Here is a 14,634-nt window from a genome sequence, read left to right as displayed (position 1 = left end):
CAGGAGAGCATAATTAGCACAATTAGCAGCTACTGGCCTGGATGTAAACGATCGCAGTCTAGAGGGAAATTAAATCTATGTTGAAGTTTTGCTGGATAATATTCACACGTTTATATTATGTGTATAAATCAATGATGGGAGGAGGATAATGATGTACATGAAGTTTAAAAGCAACAACAATTGGGACAGATGACAAGACACTGAGAAGCAGTGGTATTGCTCATAGAGCCAGAGTGAATAATATCTATAATTCAGATTCCCATTAATGATCACTAATGATGGCCAGATAGTGGCTAACTGTGACACAACTGGGGCCATTACTTAGCATCTTCAGTGGAGGTTCTTTAATACATTGTCATTTGGGACTCACTTTTAAGGATCTATGTCCAAAATGGGAACAATTAGGGGCTGATTCACTAACTTTGAGTGAAGGATTCGAAGTAAAAAAAACTTCGAATTTTTGTGCTCCTCGACTATCGAATTGGCGTAAATTCGCCTGAGTAGAATGATTCGAATAGATCGAGTGCAAAAACACAGCGACTATTCGCCATTCGATAGTCGAAGTACTGTCTCTTTTAAAAATACTTCAACTGCCTACTTCGCCACCTAAAACCTACTGAATTGCTTTAAAAGCCTATGGGAAAGTCCCATAGGCTTGTTTTCCAAGTTTTTGATCGAATAAAAAGGCATTCGATCGAATGAAAATCCTTAGAGCGAATATTCGATCGAGCGCCTATTCGCCTGGCGACTATTCGCCAATTCGACTATTCGCCAGCGCGTAAATTTGCCCGAATTGCCTATTCGATTCTATTCCCCAGTCGAATTTCGAGGGATTTAACCCCTCGAAATTCGACCCTTGATGAATTTGCCCCTAACAGTATATAAATGGTGATACACTCATTTTTATCCCAAAAGAATTTCAAATCAACATGTGTCATTCCACTGTATGTGCACCAAAAAAGTAGCTGCAGGGGTTAATTTTAGGGATTCACAATGGAATATCTCAGGATATGTCAGTCCTGTCAATGTTAATTCATTCAATCTGTAAAAATATTCCCCCAGAATTATTGGATTTGTTATGATCCTCCTGTCAAAGGTGGGTACATTGCCTTGATTGATGAGATGTCACTGGTATTTGTACCCCGTTTCTGTTCCAAATGTCAAACCAACACAGTTTTCAGCATATTTGGTTAGCACACAAACTATATATAACAGGGATGTCCAGCTGGAGGTTTTTGGGTTGGATTTGGGCCTACAAGGATTTTTTTTACCCTTTTGTCTGCTCAAGGGCTTTATATAGTGAATAAAGTCACTATTTATTAAAGTACAGAGTTAAACTCTGATTATAACTGATAGCATAACAAAGCACTGCTTATAAGAATATAATTTAAAGGACATTCATGCCTCACAAGGTAAGTAACCAGGTCAAGTCTTGCTAAACCTTTCTATGAGCCTCTTACAACCCACCTTCCCATGTCTCTGTCTCTATATATTAGGCGACTCTTGGAGGCACCTTGGCCAATATCTCTTCATACCATCAACATTTCTTGAGAAACTTCTCAAATACATTCATTGTTTCTTTAAGGGGACATTATTTTGCTGGAAGTTGAGGGCACATGGCAGTTAAGAGTAATTGTGGCAGTAGCTACAATCGAGCAGCTGACAGCCGGTGCCTTTGGACAAATTACATTGACCAGCTGTTTGCCAGTTGATAGCATCCCATAAACCGGCTTTACTGCAGTGTTAATACACATTGAATACAAGGGACTCTATAAAAAGGTATTTGTATGCACCTTGCATGGCTGCTGTACCACAGTATTATTATAATATGCACTTATACATATGTAGTCTACATGGAAGGGCAGAGGATCAGTAAAACCTAAGCACATTTATCAAAGTCGATAGCTCTTTGAGCATATCAGACAGGATTCACATACAGCATAATGAGCTACAGCTTCGGATATTTCCAATTCCCATTCTTGTTCAGGCTGACCTTAGACCTGAGCTGTCTTTCTGTACATAATCAAAGGTCTCAAATACTTTTTAGGTGCATTTCACTAGTGAATGATGATGATGTAATTTCCTTATTTATCATATTTTGAAAGCCAACACAATTGTCAAGCAGGTTTGGCGCCAGGAACAAAACCTCCCTCGCCCATTGTTTGATATCACCATTTTTGTGTATCAACCCCCTCTATAACCTAGTGAGACAGCTCTGATGAGCACCATAGAAAGGCAACAGAATAGGATTCCAGTTGTTTTTGTGAAACTAACAGACTCTTGTATGCGCCAGAGCAGAAGTAGTAATTACGGACACAATATATTGATTTAATTCTGTTTCCGTACCATCTGGATAGAATGGCTGGATATAGGGTATTTTACATAGACATTTTTTTATTGCGAGCTGCCTGTTGGGTATGAATAAGTTATTGCATTTAAAGTATTCTTACTGCATTTCATCTCACTGATCAGACCCGATCCCCATGCATATTTATAATGCTGTACATGAGACCTTCTAGGTTATTTGTAAATGTAATTTCTATTGAAAGCTGTCTGGTTGCTTATATTTTCTGCATTCCTAGTTCTGACTGCCCAATACTAGTTAGCAGAGACAACAGACCTGGAGGAGAACTGTCTTATGCCGGAACTAGAATAGAAATAGAAAGGGATAGCATAGAATAGAAAGGGAGAAACAATTGCACCTCTTGCAACCACATTTATCAACAACTTTAAAATTTAATGAATAAATGAGCAATGTATTGAAACAATTGTCACATGGACATTAACTTCAATGTGGTTGGTGAATTTTGGCCATTCACAAATTTTTGGTGAAACGGGTTCAATTTGCCAATGACTATTAAAAGTTGCTTATAACTGTATTCTCTTGTATTGTGCAAAAACAGTGCTTGGATGGAGATCCCCTTTAGAAAACAAAGGCAAAGGTAAGGCAAAACTGCTGCTCTTCAACTGTTGAATTACAACTCCCAGTAACTTCACCTGCTAGTGGGACGCTAGACAACAAAAGCTTGAGGACACCAATTTAGAAATTGCATCAATTTGTCCTATTTTGGGCGTCACTGGCTTTAATAAATTGTCTCAAGGCCTATAGAAGGAGGTGAAGGGAGTCTGTGACTCAAGAAGTGGGAGGGACTAGAACACTTCAATGGCAATTTACATGTTGAGAGTCAAGAAGTCCGTGACTCAAGCAGTGGGTGGTACTAGAACACTCCAATGGCAGCTAACAGGGGGAGGAATAAGGAGTATGTGACTCAAGCAGTGGGTGGCACTAGAACACTCCAATGGCAGCTTATAGGGGAGGGATAAGGAGTCTGTGGGGTATATTTATCAAAGAGTGAAGTTAGAGATCGCCACAGTCTCTAGAATGAAATTCCCCCACTATCCATTCATTTCTATGGGATTTTGAAAGGCGTATTTATAAAAGGATGAACTTTTCTTTCACCCATTGATAAATACTCTTTTAAAAAATCCCATAGAAATAAATGGAGAGAGAATTTCACTCTAGAGGACTATGGTGACCTCTAACTTCACTTGATAAATATATAAATAAAGGCATGTGGTATAGTGAGATGAATAGAAAATGCTTTGATTGTGCCTAAAATACTCTAAAACTCCGTATTCCCCTCTTGCAGTATGAATAAGTTAAAAAATATCCTTTTAGCTTTTTCTGCAAAGTCGGGAGTCCAAGAGATAATACATCTTAATGCATGTTGCTACAATAAATATTCATCATTCGTCTCCTAACATGATAATTAATTAAAATACATATTTAGAAGGTAGCCGTATACTTAGATGTAATACAGCCGCTAAATAACTGACAGTCATCGCTGCTGTGTCATCTGCAATTAATTATAAATCTAAAGTTTATACATTATGTCAAGCAAGCTGTGTTCTCTGTTAATAAAATTAAGCATGCCCATTAGGAAGCCGCATTAAAGTGTAGGCAGATTCATGTTAATGTAGTTAGCAAACATTTTAAGTTTCATCTCACAAAAAAACGACTGCTTTGTTAATTACAGCAATGTACAGTACATGTTAATGAGGCCTTTAGCAAATGAAACTTAAGGATCCATGAATTAATGTTATTGATATGTTTTTACACTATTTGGCCAAAATTATCAGAATGTTATCTATAATTATTGGAATTGTCAATTAAAGCCTGTCAGGGAGCCGGGAGCTCCCTCCAGGGAGGTAGTCAGGATCAAGGAGGAAGCCCTCTTGAGGGAGCAAGGTCGCGGTATCCAAAGGGTTAAGTAAGCGGATGGTCAGAGTCCAGGCAAGAGTTCAAAGGCAGGCAGATCAAGATCAAATATCAAGAGTTTAGGCAGAGGGTCAAAACCAAGGCAGGAGCAGGAAATGGGCTGGGGGCTAGAAACAGACTGGGAGCAGGAATCAGGCTGGGAGCTGGAAACAAGCTGGGAGCAGGAATCAGGCTGGGAACAGGAACAGGCTAGGAGCAGGAATCAGGAAACAGGAACCCAGGATCTTGGCAGACGAATCCTATTCTTGGGCGCCATTCTGGCGTCCTGGGCGCCCTTTTATAGTGGAATTTGGCGCCGCAGTGACGTCATCGCCCACGTGGGCCGTCTGGGCGCCGCCATCTTTGATTCTACGCCGCCGGGAGCAGACGTGTCTCTTCGCGCTCCCGGCGGTCTTGACAAAGCCACACGCTTTGTCAAGACAGAGGTGCCTTAACATCATCAAATGTGATTTTTGGCAAATTCCTAATTTGTAGAAGGTCCTTTCTTGTTTCAGCAGGATTAGGACCATTTGTAAGATCCATAACTTGTTTTTTTCTTCTTGGCACAACTTGATGCAGGCCCCTAGGGGAGGTCAAGGAGCAATGCATGGAACGGGTCTGGGTCAGTGGGGCACACAGGGGTCGTAGCCCACTGGGTTTTTCTCTGGTGTCCTGCTGGCCCAGTCTGACCCTGTCCATACATAACTAGTTTTCAGAGATGGAAGTGGAAGAACCTGACTGGTCTGCACAGAGCACTGACCTACAGGAATGCCAACCGAAAGCCAGGCCTGATCGCTCAACCTTAATGTGTGAATTAAAGCAAATTCCACCAACAATGTTCCAGTATCTAGTGAAAAACTTCTCCATAAGATAGTTAAAGGACCAGCTTCATATTGATGTACTTGGTTATGGAATGAGTTGTTTGACAGGCAGGTTCACGTACTTTTGCATATACTGTATAGTGTATCTTTTATTGTCACAGAAGAAACATATGATGGAGGTGCAGAAGAAGCAATTGATGGAGCAAAATGTAAAAGTCCATGTCACTGTATGGAATGTTGGTCTCAATGACATTTGTGCTGAAGTACATTTGCCTTGTACAGCATTGATGATGGTTATATATATGTACACTTTTTGGTTAAATGGGCAGTATACACCAGAATCAAAAGAGTGTAGGGCTCAGTTTGTATGGGTACCTGCATATGTGCTGGCAAGCTTAGAGCCCAAGTCTTTGTTGTTCTTGAATATTTTAAGACTTGTTATATATATTATATTGAAGATTTTGGTTTTGAATATTTGGTACATATTGAAGGACTCACCAAAGCTCTATACTTAAGCCTTTAAGAAAAAGGGCTCCATTGCTTCTTGTATCTCCTACCTTATCCCTGGATCACTTTGCACCTGTTTCTTGCAGTTTGCAGCCTCACCTCAAAGGTGCCTAGGTCAACTGTGTGCTACAGGAAAGGGATTATATATATATAAATATACCTAGAATGTCTCATTTTTAGAAGAATCTAGGTACTGGTGTTAACCACTAAGCTGGGTGATATATTTCCTTAACCCAAACATGGCAGAATAATCCAACCAGCCCTTTCCCTAAATTATAGGACTAATAGTCTTATTTTCAGCATTGACATGATCCCTGCTCCCCCACTCCATTTAGATGTAAGTGTATTGGTCACCTTAACCAGAGCCCGACACAAACCACAAATGAATTAAAGCAATAATTCATGTGGATTGGTGTTGAAAGAGGCATTGGCATAGTGGAGTGGATTCCAGAGTGAGGAATACAACGAGCAGCTACTAGTGCAATTTATTCTCTATCCTACATCTGCATTTTTTCCCTGCAGAAATTAGTAGGACAGAACTAACAGTTAGGTAATAGGTATTTTTTTGTGATAGTAATATTGGAAGAAGTCAACCATTGCCCTGGATTTTCCACCTAGAGAGAGTGAATACATATGAGCATTTCCCTTGGGTATAGATATTGGGAATATTCTGGCAAACCACTTAAGATTCAGTGTGTTAACAAATTAATATTTTAAAAGAGATGCTATAACTTTAGCATTTCCACTGAAATTGTGCATAAAGTGTCACCCACAACCTTGGCTTCATAAAGGACTGGCCAATGATAGGAACTACCGCTCATGAAATCAAGAACAATTTGATAGTCTTAATATATTTTTGTTTGTTTCTTATGTAGAACATCTTAAAAGATTAGCAAAAAACTATGGGGCAGATTCACTAAAGCGCAAAGCGGCTAATGCTAGTGCAAATCCGCCAGTGTGACATCATCTCGTTATTTTGCTGATTTACTAACGGGTGCTGGCGTAATTTCACTAGCGAAGTGGACCTACTTTAGCTCTACTTCGCACCCTTATGTCAGGTGAAGTTGCGCTATGGAGAAGGGATGTAACTATGCCAATTCACTAGCTTGCGCATTTTACTGAACGTTACCTCTTGTGCCAGATTTGCCTTCGCCACCTCAGACCAGGCGAAGTGCAATATAGTAGATAGGGCTTGCTTCAAAAAAAGTTGAAAGTAAGTCCCAAAAAACGCTGGCGTAACTTGCTTTGTTTGATGAATTAACGGTAGCGCAATTTGCTACCTTTCGCCTCCCGGAGCGCAACTTCGGATTTTAGTGAATTAGCTGCACCCTGGAGAAACTTTGCCTGGCAAAGTGCGGTGAAGCCAACACTGGCGCAACTTCGGAGGTAAGTAAATTTGCCCCTATATGTATTAATGATACCAGGCAACATGAAAGAGACACGGACGGAAAAAAAAAGGATTGAAGGTAAAAGGGTGATCTAAAGTTCTATGGGCACCATAAGCTGTGACATTATCTTGACCCAACTGCATATAACACAACATAGCAGTCCAGACAAACCATCAGGGGCCACTGAGGTTAATGTCCATCTACTGTGTAATGCAATTGTGTCAGTGTTGCATACAAGAAAACATTAAACATGCTGTGGTTTGTGGTTGAGTTTCCCATTATAAGGCTAGACGTGCGCGCCTTTCTGTAGGATTATTACACCCATAACGACAGTTAATAAGGATGCCTTCACATTACACTGGAGAACTCGGTAAGCCACAGCAAATGTGCTAAGAATATTTTGTACGCTTTCCAGATAAGGGCTTTGAAATATGTACGCTCAGCTGAAATGTAGCACGGCAAAACAGTTTATCGGAATAGAAGAGTTAGATGTGACAGAGCACAGGCATTTTTGATTAGAGGTTTCAACACCATCATTGGCATATATAAACAAGGAATTGTCATAACTCCTGCCTTTGAAAACATGGAATTATCTTCGCACTACTGTTTCATAGCCACTGAAGTCTGAAGCGATGAAAACTACAACAAAATAGAAACAGAAACACAGAAGGTATTTTTATATTATTTTGCATTGCAATCTTGAGGTGAAGCTGGCAACCAGTGTCATATTGGGATGGCTAGACACCAGGAAAAAACCCAAGGGAAAAGTAGTGATGAACTTTAGTCAGACGCAGTGGGTTGCTGCAAAATAAGTGCTTTTATTGAACACTACATGTTTCGAGCATAGCTCTTTATCACGTCTTCATCACACTTGATAAAGAGCTATGCCCAAAAAATGTAGTGTTCAATAAAAGCACTTATTTTGCAGCAACCCACTGCGTCTGACTAAAGTTCATCACTACTTTTCCTATGTGCTCTTGGCTTCATTGGACGGAAGTGATTGAACAGTCTGGTTGAATCCACTCTATTTGTTCAGGAAAAAACCCAGTGGTCCCCAACCAGGTCAGTTCCATCATCCAGACTCAGGCCTGCTCCACACCTAGGATTCAGATCCAGGCCTGCCCTTCGCCAGGGACCAGGCCCACTCCCCTGCCTGGACCATCCCCTCTCCCTAATGACAGGTGTAAAGTTCAGGAGATAAATGGTACAGGGCATGCAAGGAATAGGGAGGGCAGGTGCAAGGAAGAGGGCCCTTGAAGTCATCCTCGGTGGGACCCAGATGCCCCAGTCTGACTCTGCTGGCAACTAGTAATGAGCAAACTCAAGGGCAATTTGCTTCATGTAAAAGTTTGTGAAACTAGTGAGGTGTCACCAAAATGGAATGGAGTCAATGGACAACTGATAATGAGTCATCAACGCTTTCCAGTCTCCAGAGATTGTATCCAGCAGGAACCTACAGTTCTAGTTGTGGTGGAGGGTTCACCAATGACAGCCTCAAGGACACTTCACATCAAGTGCACAGCCCCTTCCAACCGCAATGAAAACGGGGGGGAAAAACATGACCAATGCACTCAAAATCACACTTTGCTCACTGCACTAGTGATCATAGTGATCACTGCCTAGATCAGGAAATACTCAAACTGCACCCAAGTCTAACCCTCAAAACCTTAAACCTTGAAACTTTAACCCACACATGATCCTAACAAGCAAAATATTCCCATTTTAGGTCCTGCACTCAACCCGTGTATCTTCATGCTCTGTACTATACTTCTGTATGTGCTTCTGGTTTCAGGACAGGGAATATTTAGGAGTAGGAGTTCCCAAGTCTGACCAGCAACCAAACCCTAACCTGCAGTGGTCTCCCAAATTCAACCTGAACCCGCCCAACTGGGGGTAAACTCCCCTGTTCTGCTTGTGGTCTGGTCAACACATCAATATTGCAGACATAAATTACCTCTGCAAAAGTCTTCATGTTTCCATATATGGCTCTTATAAGCAAAAATTGCCATTATAATTTATTTTCACTGAAATATTTTTGTCATTTATCTGACTGGATAACTAAATTCGCATTTGCAGCCCTTGTCCTACTGTTGCTAATGCTGATTATTCATTTTTAACAACTCCCTTCCACTGCAATTTTCTGTAAAGCTCCAGGAATGCTCCTAACTTCACACCATCAGAGCTTCGGGATTAGAAATGAGTAAGTCACAGCCACTTAAAGTGTTTGTTAGTGTGTAGCTATTAAATAGGACACAGTTCCACAGGGGAAATGACCTTTATGGTCTAGAAAACTTGTTCTACTCTCATAGCCTTGAATCTGAGAAAAGGTAAGCCCAGGCCTAAGGCATACACAGCTCGACTTCACAATTCTGTGACCTCTGCTATCTCACCCCTATGCCTGAGAGCAAGGGAATTTATAGTCTCTGATCACTTACTGAGTATATGTTATTACTGTTTTTCTTTTTTGCTAATGGTTTCATGTTTGGATTTCACCGTTGGTTTTTAAAAGCCTGGCTTTGTTTAAACATAAATCAATTTCCCTTGGAGGGAGAACCCAACAAATAAAGTTCATAAAGAGCCAAGGATGAAAAAACAATGAGCATGATTTTACAGTATTTTATTTATGGCTTGTCCTCGTATCCTGAATGATATTCCATTTCTGTCTGGTGCACTCTTCCAGGCACACACATCAAAACCATGTTACCATTATGGTTGACTTTAAGACATCAAGAGTTCAGCCAAATGGCAACATTTTGAATATACTTTTAAATTAATTAGCATGGTTACTATAATAAAGTTTCCTTGTTCTGTGTTAAAGTATTTTCTTTGCAGTTTTTAAAGCATATTAATACATAGTTATTATATTAACCCTTAAGCACTTCTCCAGCATGAACATCCCTGACTTGGCCAGTCTTTCCTCATAGCTAAGATTTTCCCTTTACCAGCTTAGTTGCCCTTCTCTGTACCCTCTCTAATACAATAATGTCCTGTTTGAGTGATGGAGACCAAAACTGTACGGCATATTCTAGATGGGGCCTTAACAGTGCTCTATACAGTGGAACAATGACCCCCTCATGCCCCATTTAATACAGCTCAAGACCTTATTTGCCCTTGATGCTGCTGACTGCCATTGCTTGCTACAGACAAGTTTATTATCTACAAGGACTCCAAGCTCCGTCTCCATTATGGATTTGCCTAGTGCAGTCCCACTAAGGGTATAAGTGGATATTGTTACATCCCAGGTGCAGGACTTTACATTTATCAACATTGAATCTCATTTGCCACTTAGCTGCCCAGATTGCCAGTTTGTCAAGATCATGTTGCAAGTGCCACATCCTGGATGGAATTAATTGGGCTGATAGTTTTGTGTCATCTGCAAACACTGATACATTACTTACAATACCCTCCCCTAATTCATTAATGAACAAATTAAATAAAAGTGAACCCAATATCGAGCCCTGAGGGACCCCACTAAGAACCTTACTCCAAGTAGAGAATGTCCCATTAACAACCACCCTCTGTACCCGATCCTGTAGCCAGTTTCCTATCCATGTGCAAACGACTTCATTAAGCCCAACAGACCTTAGTTTAGAAAGCAGTCGTTTGTTGATCTACAACTTCCAGCCAAAAGTTCCCACTATACATCATAAGGATGCAACAAACCCAGGATTCAATATGGGATGCACACAATTTCCAGTGCTTTTTGTGTGATTTAGTACAAGGCATATTTTTAGTAGACTGAACCAGAACTATTACTGTTGTGAGATTATAAAGTACTGGAGAGAAAAAGTTACTGCATTATCATTCAGAAGATGCAAGCTCTAGTTCAGTGATCCCCAACCAGTGGCTCGTGAGCACATGTTGCTCTCCACTGCCATTGATGTTGATCCCAGCTGACTCATAATAAGTGCCCATTTTAAAATGCCTTGCTTAAATTTAAGTTTTGGAGGCATAAAGAAACAGGTTTACTCCAAAAGAGGCTCCTGCAGTTTATTAGTCCACGTGGGACTATCAAGCCCTTATTTGGCATCCCCAAGGAATTTTTTCTTGCTTGTGTAGCAACAGTTTTTACATTTAATGGTGTTATTTATCGAAGGTTGAATTTTAGAGCTTATGTGAGCTTTTTTTAGACCTTGAATGACCTCAACTCAAATGGTTTCTACTTGAAGAAAAAACTCAAATGTAAAAAACTCAAATCAGGGAAGTTGGGGTTACCAACTCAAATTGATCGAGTTTTCCCCTGGAGTTTTCCAGTGAAACCCACAAAAAAAACTCAAACATCATGAAGACTATTAACATCTTCAAATGGATCAAGAGACCTCTGCCATTGACTTCTACATGACCAACACAGGTTTTAGATGGTGTATTTTCTGATTAGAGCTATTTCCACTAGAGGTTTTTTTTTTTTACCTGAAATATACATTTTTGACTCAAAAATACCCTTGAAAAGCCGATTTATTTGTGGAAAACACAATCCAACCCGAAATAAATCTGCCCCAAGTGTGGCTCATGGGTAAATAAAAAGTTGAGGACCCCTGCTGTAGTTGATCGACAACTTCCAGAGGAAGAATTTCCTATCTGTATGTGATCAATGTCTACCATGCTTTCATACAAGTGTTGATCAAAAACATCTCAATTCGCCCCTTCAACAGATGAAAGCTGTAAAAGCAATACATGGAGCTGTCTCTCTCTTTCCTCAATGCAAATATTATTCAGATAGTTGCTAAAGTTTTTAAATTATTTTGTCAAAACTTCCCAGACATTGGCACACAGAGTAACACAATTTTTGCCATGAAATTGCTAATGTATTATTATAATGACTTAAAAAAAATCCCTACAAAAAAATCCTTACACAGTTGTACTGTAGCGAACAAGGGATTGAGCCTGGGGCAATTCTAGTGAGACAGAGGAAAGGGGACGTTGTCTCTCAGATAGTAAAAAAGTAACTCTATGTAATATTCATGACTCTGGCTTCTATTACATTCCTCCTTCCCAAACCTTAGGAGAATCTAGTGAGAACGGAGGAGAAGCTCATTAAATCTGAGCATGGAGCACATGTTCCTCTCTTTCTTTTCCATAAGAACAGACTGTACTTTCTTTTTTACCTTTTTTTTTATATTCCGGAATCCTTGACAAACTCCTCCATGTTCACGGTCCTTTGATATGCTGATGAAAGATTCACTCTTCAGCAATTGGAGGATAACAGGCAACACAGACAATACAGCAACATGTCCTCGTGTGTGCTAAATACATGTGTGGGTTAAACATATTTCCCTTCTACAAATTCACAAGCTTAATCGTTACAGAGGAGGAGTGCAAAGTCTCTGTATGGTTGCGCCTTATTTAAATGTCATGAATAGGTTTTGTTAAGGGATTTAGGTGTACCCCTCATCAGGTCCCAAAAGGTATCCAGATTTAAGAATCAGTAACACAATAACATGAATAAACTGCAGTACTGCTTCTGATGCAATACACATTTACCGGCATATACAGCTCTTTTTATTTATTTATTTTTTTTAAATAAAACTTGTCCTAATTAAGTGACCCTTTACTTATTTAAATTAAATTAAATGCACCTTTGCATTTTTTGCAACCAAAAGGTTATTTTAATTATTTTAATTGCATTTGCCTGGTCAATGCTTAATGCTGATTGTATGCGTTGAGTTGCTGCGAAAAGTTGCCTCTGTGTTAGTAAATAAGGCCTTACGTCAGCATCTAACTCTCCTGTTGTAACTCCTTCTTTAGACTTATGGTAAAATCTGCAACCACTATCAAAAATAAATATAATTTTCTCCAAAATAGATACTGTTGTACTAGGGATCTCTATCCAAACATGCAAAATTGTTATTCTAAACTCCCGACTCTACTGAAGACCCATTCTTGACACTATCTTCCCCCTTTAACTCTTAGGGGGTTATTTATAAAAAAAACTCAAGATCTTTTTCGAGATTTATTATTCCTGGAATCTGCAAAAAGCATGTAGAAGTCATGTAGAAGTCAATAGCGGAGATCCCTTGATGATGTTTTTACCCTTCAAGATTTTCAGGGTTTTTCTGTGGTTTGCGCTAGAAAACTGGATCAATTAGACTATCAAAAATAAATATAATTTTTTCCAAAATAAATACTGTTATACTAGGGATCTCCACCCAAACATGCAGAATCTCCACCCAAACATGTAAAATTGTTATTCTAAATAATTTTTCAGATGCACATTGTGTATCTAGAAGATGGGGATTGGTCTTCTGTCTCTACTGAAGACCCATTCTTGACACTATCTGCCCTCTATAACTCTTAGGGGGTTATTTAACAAAGGTTGAGTTGTGCTTTTTCCAAAATAAAAAAAACTTGAATTCTTTTGAGATTTATTATGCCCAGAAGCTGCAAAAAACTTGAATCTGAAAATACCTGTCAAGGTCATGTAGAAGTCTCTTGAACCATTTGAAGATGTTTTTAGCCTTCATGGTTTTCAGTCAATTTGAGTATTTGAGTTTTCCCCCTGATTGCATTCATTCAAGTTTTTTACATTAAAATTAATTTTTTTTTTATAAATAAACAAACATTTGAGTTGTGAGTTCATTCGAGGTTTAAAAAAAACTTAAATACTCTACCTTTGATAAATAACCCTCTTAGTATGATGTAGACAGTGGTGTAGGATGATGTAGGATGACAGCTACAGGTCTTCATAGCTTTAAAACTATTGACTCATTCCAGTTTGGAACAGAAATTAACTTGTTAATGCCCAATTTATTGTGGGTCCACAACTAGGTGAACAACTCCTTGGTTTCTTTAGATATGTGTGTATATTGAGGAACACATTGTGGATATGGTGGAATGCACTGGCTTAGAAGACTTGTTGTATTTCCAGACTTTTTGTGTGACATTTCCATCTAGTGAAGCTCACCATTAGGGTCAACTCATTTATATATGTTTGACTTGTTACTGGGTAAATTTAAGGAATTTGAAGGCCTAAACACAGTGATGTATGTTAAAAGGTCCTAGTTATTAGTGTGATTGCTACTTGACAACCTGGTCCTAAGGCCAAATCAACATAGGGATCTACCGCCTCCATCATTTGTTCCTCAACTCTCACATGGTTTCTTAGTTCGAATACCTCAGCTTCCTGCCGAGGATTTTTTTTCTTCGGACCCAAAAATAAAAAATTCAGAAGGTGCAGAGCTTTTTTATTTTTTGGAAAAGCCAGTTTAAGGGGAAGCTGAGGTATTCAAAGTAAGAAACCAAGCAAGAGCTTAGGAACTCTTGTGTGGTTTTTCAGAATGCCGAAAGCATGAAGGCTGGAGCATTATTAAATTGGGCTCTTAATCTACAGGCCTTGCACTTTCATCTTATTCTGGTACAGCTGGATATCAAACGTGTTGCTTGATGTTAAGACATACTCATTATCTGGATTTTCATGAAGATACATATCTGTGTTCCTCAGTTCTCTATACTTCCCTACAAGATGCAGCCATTAACCATTTTTATATTACATGTTTAATGATTTTTTAAAGCCTCGAGAGACTAATTGTTATTATTGTTTGCGGCTTACGACTGCTTATCACTTATGCATTAAAAAAAATTGATCTTGCATTTATTGTCAGAAACGATAATAAAGGCCACAGAAATAGGGGGATGTAAACCATTTTTGCTTTGAGAATATCAA

This window comes from Xenopus laevis, chromosome 2L (assembly GCF_017654675.1).
Source record: "Xenopus laevis strain J_2021 chromosome 2L, Xenopus_laevis_v10.1, whole genome shotgun sequence".
Classification (NCBI taxonomy): Eukaryota; Metazoa; Chordata; class Amphibia; order Anura; family Pipidae; genus Xenopus; species Xenopus laevis.
The sequence above is the reverse complement of the archived record's forward strand: the minus strand, read 5'-3'. Positions refer to the sequence as shown.